Source organism: Rhincodon typus, chromosome 2 (genome assembly GCF_021869965.1).
Source record: "Rhincodon typus isolate 14 chromosome 2, sRhiTyp1.1, whole genome shotgun sequence".
NCBI lineage: Eukaryota > Metazoa > Chordata > Chondrichthyes > Orectolobiformes > Rhincodontidae > Rhincodon > Rhincodon typus.
The window spans coordinates 24965147-24978187 of NC_063333.1; positions in this window are offsets into that span (position 1 = coordinate 24965147).

Sequence of the window (13041 nt, forward strand, 5' to 3'; positions counted from 1 at the left end):
GCTGACCTAATTACAATCACTGCATTCACTGATATGAAAAACCACTCAGCAGCATTACTTAAAGGGATCATGAACATTCCATTGGGTAGTCTTAATGCTGGTATAATTCTGCGTATTTTTACAGTTTTATATTCCTGTCCAAATTCATGTCCTGTAGTGTTCAGTCTAACTGATGCTGAAGAACTTTCTTGATCATTTATAAACTTCTGAAGATATGAATTGCTGCCAGATATGTATGGTCTGAAAGGATTTCCTCTTGGTATTCAGCATGATTGACAAAAGAGAGGAAGGAAGTTATGCAGAGTACAACAAGCTGCTGGAGGAGGAAGAGTAGGACAAAATATTTGGCATTGTGCTATGTCTGCTGATGGACCTCAGGGAGAAATTCATTTACCTCACCATCAGCGAGGAACAAAGCTTTTAATGTCTTTGCTTCACTAAGGAGTCACAAGTGCAGTCTCAGAGCAGGACCAGGATGGCACTAATTAATGCACTACCAGTATTAATTAATGCATGGCACTGTCTGTTGCTATTAAGGTGATTGTGGCTTCTTTGCATTCTAGGATTTTACAAGATGCAAACATTGTTGATGTCTAAAAGTATAATCATCCAAATGTTTCTCAGTTCAGGAACTGTTGCTTTTTGTTGGAGAATTGAAAGTGCCACTCCACAATTTAATAAAGCTGAGAGAGGGAACATAGGGAATTATATTTCAGTTAGCCTACATCTGTCGTTTGGAAATTGCTAAAGTCTGTAATTAAGGATAGAGTGGCTGACTGCCATGAAAATGTTCTGCAGATCAGAGAGCCTGATGAATCTAATTGATTTTTTTTGAAGATGTGACAAAAGTATTGAACAGGGGAATGTGAAAGATGTCATTTATTTCCATAAGATATTTGATAAAATCTCTCATTAGAGACTGCTAGCTGAAGTTGAAGTTTATGGAATTGAGGGCAAACTTTAACCTGGTTAGGTAATTGGCTGAGAGGCAGGAGACAGCGATAGTAGTCAGGCCCTGTCATTGACAAAATGTGTTTAGTGGTGTTCCAAAGGGTCATGTGGTCAGGCCGCAATTGTGCACTGAATCAGGGACGTAGATCATGGAATGGAAAGTCACATATCTAAATTGCTGCTGACCAAAAGATAAGCAGCATTGTGAGCTGTGCAGCTGGAAGCATAAAACTACATAGAGATATTCATCAATTGTTTGGATAAAACTCTCTGACACTTCCATTTCACTTTCTGGGCATAGAAATTTCTGTTCTTCCGTCATTCAAAGGACCGCATTGCAAGGGGTTAGAAGCCATAACAAAGTTTCACAAAACCTTGAAGTGCAGAGTTCAGTTTTAGCCCCCATTTTTTTGTTAGGAAAAATAATTTGGCCTTGGAAGAGGTATAGTGTCGATTTACTAGAAGGCAGCTGGATATACAATTTAGCTCCTTAGCACATGGTTTTTCAATGACCATAAGGCCATAAGAAGTAGGAGCAGAATTATCCTATCCAGCCCATTGAGTTCACTCCACCATTCGATCATGGCTGAAATGTTTCTTAACTGCATTCTCCTGCCTTCTCCCCATTACACTTGATCCCCTAACTAATCAAGAACCTATCTATCGCTGTCTTAAAGACAATCAATGATATAGACTTTACAGCCCTCTGCTGCAATTAATTCCATAGATTCACCACATTCTGGCTGAAGAAATTCTTCCTCATCTTGGTTCTAAAAGGTCATCCCTTCATACTGAGACTGTGCCCTCGAGTGCTAGTCTCTCCTACTAGTAGAAACATCTTCTCCATGTCTACTCTATCCAGGCCTGCCTGTATTCTGTAAATTTCAATGAGATCCCCCTCAATCTCCTAAACTTCATCGAGTGCAGACTCAAATTCCTCAGCCACTCCTCATATGTTGTGCCCTTCATTCAAAGATCATTCTTGTGAACCTCCTCTGGACCCTCTACAAGGCCGGCACATCCTTCCTAAACTACAGGCTCCAAATGCTCACAATATCCCAAATGTAGTCTGATCAGAACCTTATACAGCCTCAGCAGTACATCCTTACTCTTGTATTCTAGTGCTCTCAAAAAGAATGCTAAAATTACATTTGCCTTCCTAACTGCCAACTGAATCTACTTATTAACCTTGAAAGAATCCTGAACTAGGAATCCTAAATCCTTTCCTGCTTCAGATTTCTGAAGCCTTGCCCCATTTAGAAAATAGTTTATGCCTCTATCTTTCCTACCAAAGTGCTTAACGTTACATGTCCTCACATTGTGTTCTATCTGCCACTCCTTTGCCCACTTTCCTAGCCTGTCCAAGTACTTCTGCAGCCTTCCTGCTTCAGCAATGCTACCTGTCCCTCCATCTATCTTTGTGTCATCTGTAAACCTAACAACAATGTCCTCAGTTCCTTCATCCGGGTCTTTAATGTATAACGTGATTAGTTGTGGTCCCAACACTTAGCACTGTGGATCTCCACTCATCACCATTCTGAAAAAGGCCCACTTATCCCCACTGTCTGCTTTCTGCCAGTTATACAGCAGTTGTCTTTTCCCTAAGATGTGGAATTTCAAACTATGGGCACATTTTTAAGGTGAGAGGAGAGAGATTTAAAAAAAGACATGAGGCAAATTTTTTGCACAGAGGGCAGTTCGCGTGTGGAATGAACTTCCTGATGAATTGGTGGAAGCAGATAAAATTGCAATGTTTAAAAGACATTTGGATGGATATATGAATAGGAAAGGCTTGGAGGGATATGGGCCAGGAGCAGGCAGATGGGACTAATTTAGTTTGGGTTTATGTTTAGCATGGACTGGTTGAACCAAAGGGTCTGTTTCCGAGCTATATGACTCTATGACTCTGTAAGACCATGAGAAATCGGATCAAGAATAGGTCATTCAACCATTGAGCCTGCTCCACCATTCAATAAAATCATTGGTTGATCCAACATTCCTCATGTCCACTTTCTTGCCCTTTCCCCTTGATTCCCCTACTGATCAAGAATCTACATCAGTCTTAAATATACACAAGGACACTGCTCCCACAGCTGGGACTGTGGCAAGGAGTTCAAAGACTCACAACCCTCTGAGAGAAGAATTCCTCCTCATCTCAGTCTTATATTGGTACCCCTTTATTCTGAGAATTATTCTCCCCGAGAGAAATATTCTCTCAGCATTTACCCTGTCACGCCCTTTAAGAATTCTATCTGTTTCAATGAGATCATCTCTCATTCTTCTCAATTCCAGTGAGTAGCATTCTAAACTGTTTAGCCTTTGCTTGTAAAACAATCCTTCCATCCCAGGGATCATCTGAGTAAACATCTCCGCACTGCCTCCAATGAAATTATACCTTTCCTAAAACAAGGGGAACAAAACTGCTCAACATACTCCAGATTTTGTCTTAATAGCACCTTATACAGTCACAGTAAGACTTCCCTACTCTTATACTCCAATCCCCAAGTACCCCCAAGCTCCTTTGTGTTGTAGATTTTTGCAGTTTTTCTCCAATGAAATAATATTCTGATCTTTTGTTCTCCCTTCCAAACTAAACAACTTCACATTTTTCCACATTGTACTCCATTTGCCAACTTGCTGTCCACTCACTTAACCTGTCAATATCTCTTTGTAAACCGTTTGTATCCCTCTCACATCCTGCGTTTCCACCTATTTTTGTGTCATCTGCAAATTTGGCTACAGTGCATTCACTTCCTTCCTCCAAGTCATTACCATATAATGTAAACAGTTGCAGTCCCAGTAGTGATCCCTGTGGAACTCTATTTGTCACAGGTTGCCTGAAAAGGAAATCCTCATCCTACTTGTTATTTCCTGTCCCTGAGCCAATTCTCTATCCATGCCAATATACTACTTCCAAAACTCTGGGCTCTGATCTTATGACTTAACCTTTTGTGAGCTAACTTATCGAAGGCCCCCTGGACGTCCAAATACAACATATCCCCTGGTTCCCCTCAGTCAGCCACTCCTCTATCTATACCAGTACCTTGCACCTAACACTATGGGTTCTGATCTTAATTGGCAGCCTACTGTGTCAAAGTTATTCTGGAAATCCACGTAGCTCATGTCCACTGGCTCTCCTTTGTCTAAATTGCTCATTACCTCCTCAAAGAATTCTAACAGATTTGCCAGGTCTGACATCCCCTTGATGAAGCGATGCTGACGCAGCCTTACTTAACCATGTACTTCCAAGCACTCAGCAATCTCATTCTTGACAATGAATTATAAGATCTTACCAACAACTGAGGTCAGGCTAACTGGCCTATAATTTCCCATCTACTGCCTCCCTCCCTTTGTAAGTAGAAATGTTTCATTAGCTATTTTCCAGTTCACTGTGACCCTTCCTGACTACAGTGATTCCTGAAAGATCCCCACCAATACCTCCATAATCTCCTCAGCTATCTCCTTCGGAGCACTGGGGTGTAGACCAACTGGGTCAGGGTGATTTATCCATCTTCAGATCTTTCAGCTTCCTCAGCATCTTCTCCTTAGTGATGGCCATCACACTCACCTCTGTTTCTGACCCTCTTAAAGTTCTGCTCTGTTGCTGGTGTCTTCCACCATGAAAACTGATATAAAGTACCTATTCAGTTCCTCTGCCATTTCTTTTTTCCCCATTACTACTACTCCACCCTCATTTCCCAGTGGTCCAATGTCCACTCTCACCTCTGTGTTACCTTTTAGATATCTAAAAAAAAACTCTCGCAGTCTGACTCCAAAATGGCGTCAGCAATCTACACGCAAAGGGAACAGAAATACGAAGCATGCAGAGTGGACAGTTTGTTTCATCCATCAGCATGCAAGTATAATTTGACATTGTCACTGCCAGTTTTTATCTCAATAATCTAGCTGATGCCTGTCTTGAACAACACCAGGAAGGAACTACGCCTGTCGGGAGGAATGCATTTGTATATTATACACATTGTGTCCTATCATAGTCATGTGAACTCAGATGTAACTTGAACAGAAAAGCCATCCAAGCATATTACATGAAAAATGTCAGAAGTGTCCAGCTGAAATTTTGAGGAGTTTCAGAGCTGTAAAAAGAAAAACTAGAACAGCAATCTGTGACATTGAATTACTGGGTGACAGCTGTGAATAGTTCACTCCTTAGTTCTGTGGAAATGAAAGGTGGTCTGACACAGAATTGGAACTTCTAGTCTTGGTATCAAAACTGTGAAGTAGAATTGAAAAGCAAGACTGAACAAATAAGGGTTAGCAACCCTGCTATCAGTACTGGGGGGCAAGTGCTAAAAGTGGTACTGTACCCTTGACCTCACTGAAGTGAAGAAGAGCCAGACTGCAGAAATTTTGAAAGGCCTTGAAGACACATTCTTAATCCTCTATGAATAACTGTTGCTGAAATGACAATAAAATGATCAAGAATGCAAATGTTGAGCAGAGCACCAAACAAACGAAAAGAGAACATGTCCAGTGTGGGGAAAGCTGTGCTTTAACTGCAAGATACTGAATCGAATTGCAGGCAAACATTTCTCTGGAAAGAAGCATAGCAAGCAGAGAAAAGCGTTTGTTGGAGAGATGTGAGACAATGATGCTGACAAATCACTCCACTCCAAATAACAAGGATGGCATTATCAAGTCTAAAGTCAAATCTAAAGATAATTAGTCTGTGACTGTTAGGTGGATAACTGCAAAAAATCAACATGAACAGCCACTTAGACACCAGTGTTTTATGCAACATCATCAGTTTCACAGACCTGCGTGAAGTGGCTCAAGACAATGATCCAAAAACAAAGCCATCCAATCTGAATCCTTCTGATGGATCATTACTCACCTCAAGAGGACAACCAGAGCTGAGAGTCCTAGCAATGGGAAGAATGAACAAAGAACAAAGAACAGTACAGCACGGGAACCGGCCCTTCAGTCCACCAAGACTGCACCGACATATGATGCCTTTCTAAACTAAAAACCTTTTTCTCTACATGGTCCATATCCCTCTATTCCCTGCCTATTCATATATGCATCAAGATACCTCTTAAATGTTGATGTTGTATCCGTGTCCACCACTTCCTTTGACAGTGCACTCCAAATACTTACTACCCTCTGTATAAAAAAAAACTTGCCTCTCACATCTGAGGTAGTAACAACTGCTGATGCTGGAGTCAGAGAGAACACAGTGTGGAGCTGGAGGAACACAGCAGGCCAGGCAGCATCGGAGGAACAGGAAAGCTGATGTTCCCGACCTGAAACGTCAGCTTTCCTGCTCCTCTGATGCTGCCAGGCCTGCTGTGTTCATCCAGCTCCACACTGTGTTATCTCTACCTCTCACCTGTCACCCACATAATTGACATTTCTTCCCTCAGAAAAATACTCAACTATCCATTCTATCCATGCCTCCCGTAATTTTGTAAACCTTCAGACTTCGACATTCAAGTGAAAACAACCAAGTTTGTTCAATCTCCCCTCACAGCTAATACCTTCCAAACCAGGCAACATCCTGGTAAACCTGCTTCTGCACCCTCTCCAAAGCCTCCTCATCCTTCTGGCAGTGTGACAACAGTGGAGGCAATGGCTTAGCGGTATTATTGCTGGACTGCTAATTCAGAGACCCAGATAATGTTCTGAGGACCCAGGTTCAAATCCCACCATAGCAAATGATACAATTTGAATTCAATAAAAATATCTGGAATTAAGAATCTGCTGATGACCATAAACCCATTGTCAATTATCAGGAAAAACCCATTTGGTTCACTAATGTCCTTTAGGGAAGGAAACTGCCATCCTTACTTGGTCCGTCCTACATGTGACTCCAGACCCAGAGTAATGTGGTTGACTTTTAACTGCCATCTGGGCAATTAGGGATGGGCAATAAATATGAACTTAGCTAGTGATGTCCTCATCCCTTGAACGAATAGAAGAAAAAAATTCCATGCCCGAAAACATGAGTTGCCACTTGTACATAACTTCTCAAGTCTTCCTATTGTAATAAAATGAAAAACAGAATGATGAACATATGGCTGTAATGTGCTTTCATTTCTAATTTTTCGCTGCAATCACAAAGGAGAAGAGAAGAGATGTCGAGGTGGAGCAGAAAGTGTGAAAGCAGGGACTAATGGGGCAGAATCTGTGAAGCTGGGGAGTCAGCAGAAATACATGTGAGAGTGGGGAATTGGCGAGGGGTGCAGGATCTGTAAGGGTGTAGATCTGTGATGGAAGGAAGTCAGAGGCAAAAGCTGTGAGAGTGTGGAATTAGGACTACAGGAAGTGACAGTGTGGTATTCAGTAAATTAGCTGTGAAGGTGGGCTTTGAGACAAATGCAACAAAGAACAGAATGCTCAAATGGATTTTAAATACAAATGGATACAATGACACAAGGAATCAGCATGCGGTTTAATGCTGAGTGAGCTCAGTCCGCACTGAAAAGTTACGAGAACTGCTGGTGCCAGATTTCTGAATAAAAGAATGCCCAGTATAAAGACCATTTCCGGTATCTGTATATCTGACGAGATCTGACCAGTATATCCAGCAGATCTTGAGTTGCTCCATACAGGTTTCGTACTGGTCTGTATGGATTCTTCCCTCTGGGATTTTACAATGTTGCTTCTCCAGTCTTCTGCTCATGGAATCCCTCACAAGTTTTGGCTTTTTAAAGGCTACACATATAATTTCAAAAACTCCTCAGTGCCCTACACCTTTGTTACATGAGAGTTGTGCAGTTAAACTCTAATAAATATTTAATTGAGTTGACCTGGTAAATGATGGTGGGGTCAGCACTTAGAGGTCATTCATCAGTCAAATGTCCCTTCTCTGCATGTTCCAATGAATTTGCAAGTGCAGATTGGTGTGGTTGTCACATTGATTCTGGTGAAGTGCAGCTTTTCAGCAGAGACTATGCTCGCTGTATGTGGTAGACGCTGAGGACACTGCCAGAGTTGGCAAAGGTGTCATCTATGCATTGTTCTTTCAAGACATTTAATTGAACTGGGAATGTTGTGCAGAATGGAATATGTATTCTTACCTTATCAAATGTCTGAGGCGAAGTTTTTCACTCATCAGGGACTAACTTGTAAACCTTTGTTTTCATTTCCACTCAGCACATAGAATTTCATATTTCTTGGGATTGCACTTTCTCAAAATGCTTTAGGACCTTTGAGGATTGAAGTCAATTTTCTTTTCAGCAACTCTTCTAAAGTTGCTGATGCATTTTCCCCAGCCTTGTGGTGTTCAACAAATGTTTAAAATGATATTGACTCTTCATGTCAAAGTCAAACACTCATTTACTGACCCCTTGGGCATTCTTTCAAAAAAGGTTTTGTTTTTACATTTTATGAACTGTTCATAAACATTTCAGGTAAAACATGGCTTCCTGTATTGTTTACTACTGAATGCCATTTTCCTCTCTTTCCCATTCCCAGCACCTGATACTGCATTCATTCAGAAACTTCTGATTGTGCCTTCAATTTACTTCTGTTGGAAAGTCTTAAACAAGTGTTAATCATTAAAATTACTGCTTCTTCGGAAATCATAACATTCCTCAATGGGCTGGAAGGAATGGCGTTTCAGAGAAAACATGAATGGCCCCCTGACCAACTCAGGCACCAACTTGCAGAACCTTGTTTCTCACTGGCCTTGTTTGCATAATGCCTAATATCTTCACTGGAAAGTGAACTACCATGGGCATGATTTTGAAAATCTCCTTGTTTCATGATTTCCTGGTCAGATCTCAACAAACACCATGTCCAACCTATAAAATGAATGTCATAGGTCAGCAAGGCTAAGGTTGAGTGAATATGGATCTCCGTAATGTCCTTTGTAATTGTCATTAACCTGCTATTTTGTTGCAAGTTATGGAATTGTTTTCAAACTATTCTATTACAGGACACTTTACAAAAAGGGAAATAACTCATGGAGTCTTGGAGTCATACAGCCAGGAAACAAACCTTTCAGTCCAACTCATCCATGCTGACCAGGTTTCCCAAACTAAACTAGTCCCAGTTGCCTACATTTGGCCCCATATCCCTCTAAAACTTTCTCATTCATGTACCTGTCCAAATAATTGAGTTAATTTGATTTGATTTGATTCATTTTTTTATTGTCAAGTGCACTGAGATGTGGTGAAAAGTATTGTTTTGCTTGCTAAATATAAATCATACTTTGCACAAGTACATCAAGGTAATCGACCACGATGCAGAATATACTATTTTACAGCTATAGAAAAGGTGCAGAGAAAGATCAAATCTAACATATGAGAAGTCTGTTCTGAGAGCTGATAACAGATCTGTTCTCGACTCGAATCTGTAAGGAAGGATAAGTGTTTTCAAACTTTTGTGTCTTCTGCCTGAGGGAAGAGGGTGGAAGAGAGTGTAACCGGTGTGGAAGGGTCTTTGATTATGTTGGCTTCTTTCCCGAGGCAATGGGAAGTGTAGACAGAGTCCGTGGAAGAACGACTGGTTTCACTGGGCTGTGTTCACAACTCTCTGTAATTTCTTGCAGTCCTGGCAGAGCAGTTGCCATACCAAGCTGTGATGCATCCGGATAGGATCCTTAATATGGTGCATTTATAAAATTTGTTAAGAGTTATTGTGGACATGCTGAATTTCCTTAGTCTTCTGAAGAAGTAGAGGGTTGGTGTATTTTCTTGATTGTAACGTTGATATGGATGGACCAGGATAGATTGTTGGTGATTTAACTCCTAGGAACTTGAAGTTCTTGACTACATCTACCTCCATACCATTGATACAGACAGGGGTGTGTCCTCCAGACCATTTCCTGAAGTTGATGACCATCTCCTTCATTTTGCTGACATCGAGGGAGAGTTTGTTGTCTTTACACCATTCCATTAAGCTGTCTGTCTCTTTCCTGCACTCTGTCTTGCTTTTGTTTAAGATCTGACTCACTACGGCGGTCTCATCATCAAATTTGTTAATAGGCTTCAAGCTGAATTTGGCCACACAGTTGTGAGTGTATAAGGAGTATAGTAAGGGGCTGAGTATGCAGCCTTGTTGGGCATTGATGTTGAGGATTAACATGGAAGAGGTGTTATCATCTTTCCTTACTGAATGCGGTCTGCAGGTCAGGAAGATGAGGATGCAGATACAGAGTGGGGAGCAGAGTCCAAGGTCTCAGCGTTTGGAGATGAGTTTGGTTGGGATTACAGTGTTGAAGGCAGACCTAAAGTCAATAAATAGGAGCCCAACATACGTGACCTTGCTATCCAGATGTTCCAGAGATGAGTGTAGGGCAGGGAGATGGTGTCTGCCGTGGATCTCTTGTGACAGTAGGTGAATTGTAGTGGACCAAGGCAATCTAGGAGGCTAGAGGCAATATGTGCTATTAATAACCTCTCAGGGCATTTCATAGAGCAAGCAGAGAATCTGTAAGGAAGGATAAGCAGTTGACAGGGCAAAGTGGCAGTCAGTGCTATGGGTTGAAGTGTGTTTACTTCAATGCAAGAAGTGTCAGGAATAAGGTGACGAACTTAGAACATGGATCAGTAATTGGAACTACGATGTTGTGGCCTTTACGGAGACTTGGATAACACAGGGACAGGATTGGTTGTTGGATGTTCGGAGTATAGATGGTCCAAAAGAAATAGGGAGGGAGGTAAAAGAGGTGGGGGAGTGGCATTGCTTATCAGGGATGGTATCACAGCTGCAGAAAGGCAGGCCATGGAGGAGGGTTTCTCCACTGAGTCAGTATGGGTGGAAGTCAGAAACAGGAAAGGAGCAGTCACTTTATTGGGAGTTTTCTATAGACCCCCAAAAAGCGAGACACTGAGGAACAGATTGGGAGACAGATTTTGGAAAGGTGCAGAAGTAATAGGGTTGTTGCCATGGGCGACTTCAACTTCCCTAATATAAACTGGAACCTCCTAAGTGCAAATAGTTTGGATGGAGCAGATTTTGCCAGATGTGTTCAGGAAGGATTTCTAACTCAATATGTAGATAGGCCAACTAGAGGGGAGGCCATATTGGATTTGGTGCTTGGCAACGAATCAGGCCAGCTGTCAGATCTCTCGGTGGGAGAGCATTTCGGTGATAGTGATCACAGCTCCCTGACCTTTACTGTAGTCATGGAGGAGGATAGGAACAGACATTATGGGAATGTATTTAATGGGAGGAGGAGGAATTATACTACTATTAGGCAAGAACTACGGAGCACTAATTGGGATTTGATGTTCTCAGGGAAATGCACGACAGAAATGTGGAGGTTGTTTAGGGAGCAGTTGCGACAGGCACTGGATAGGTTTGTCTCACTGAGGCAAAGAAAGGATGGTAAAGTGAAGGAACCTTAGATAACAAGACATGTGGAACACCTAGTCAAGATGAAAAAGGAAGCTTACTTATGGTTGAGGAAGCAAGGATTGGACCGGGTTCTGGAGGTCTACAAGGTAGCCAGGAAGGAACTCAAGAATGGGCTTAGGAGAGCTAGAAGTGGGTATGAGAAAACCCTGGTGGGTAGGATCAAGGAAAACCCCAAGGCATTCTATGATTATGTGAGGAACAAGAGGATGGCCAGAGTCAGGGTAGGGCCAATCAGGGATAGTGGAGGAAACTTGTGCGCGGAGGTAGAGAGGGTAGGGGAGGTCCTTAATGAATACTTTGCTTCAGTATTCACCAGTGAGAGGGACCTTGACATTTGTTAGGAGAACATGAAACAGGCAGATATGCTCAAACAGGTTGATGTTAGGAAGGAACATGTGCTGGTGGTTTTAAAAAACATGAAGCTAGATAAGTCCCATGGGCCAGACGGGATATACCCAAGGTTTCTACAGGAATTGAGGGAAGAGATTGCTGCCCCTTTGGCAATGATCTTTGGGTCCTCATTGTCCACTGGAGTAGTGCCTGAAGTTTGGAGGGTGACAAATGTCATTCCCTTGTTCAAGAAAGGGAATAGGGATAATCCTGGGAATTACAGACCAGTCAGTCTTACTTCTGTGGTGGGCAAATTATTGGAGAGGATTCTGAGAGATAGTATCAATGATTATTTGAAAAAGCACAGTTTGATTGGAAATAGTTAGCATGGCTTTGTGAGGGTCAGGACATTCCGTACAAGCGCTTATTGAATTCTTTGAGGATGTGACAAAACACATCGATGAAGGTAGAGCAGTGGATGTGGTGTGTCTGGATTTTAGCAAGCATTTGATAAGATTCCACATGGTAAGCTCATTCAGAAAGTAAGAAGGCATGGGATTCGGGGAAATTTGGCTGTCTGGATACAAAACTGGCTGTCCAAGAGAAGACAGAGGGTGGTAGTAGATGGAAAGTATTCAGCCTGGAGCTCAGTGACCAGTGGTGTTCCGCAGGGATCTGTTCTGGGATCTCTTCTCTTTGGAATCTTTATATATGACTTGGATGAAGAAGTGGAAGGGTGGGCTAGTAAGTTTGCTGACGACACGAAGGTTGGTGGAGTTGTGGATATTGTGGAGGTCTGTTGTAGGTTACAATGGGACATTGACAGGATGCAGAGCTGGGCAAAGAAGTGGCAGATGGAATTCAACCCAGAAAAGTGTGAAATGATTCATTTTGGAAGGTCAAATTTGAATGCAGAATTCAGGATTAATGGCAGGATTCTCGGCAGTGTAGAGGAACAGAGGGATCTTGAGGTCCACGTCCATAGATCCCTCAAAGTTGCTACACAAATTGATAGGGTTGGAAAGAAGGAGTATGATGTGTTGGTTTTCATTGGCAGGGGAATTGAGTTTAAGAGCCGTGAGGTTATGCTGCAGCTCTATAAAACTCTGGTTAGGCCATACTTGGAATATTGTGTTCAGTTCTGGTCACCTCATTATAGGAAAGATGTGGAAACTTTAGTGAGGGTGCAGAGGAGATTTACCAGGATGCTGCCTGGACTGGAGGGCAGGTCTTATGAGGAAAGGTTGAGAGAGCTAGGGCGTTTTTCATTGGAGCAAAGAAGGATGAGAGGTGACTTGATAGAGGTGTACAAGATTATAAGAGACATAGATAGAGTGGATAGTCAGAGACTTTTTCTCAGGGCGAAATGACTATTACGAGGGGGCATAATTTTAAGGTGATTGGAGGAAGGTATAGGGGAGATGTCAGAGGTAGGTT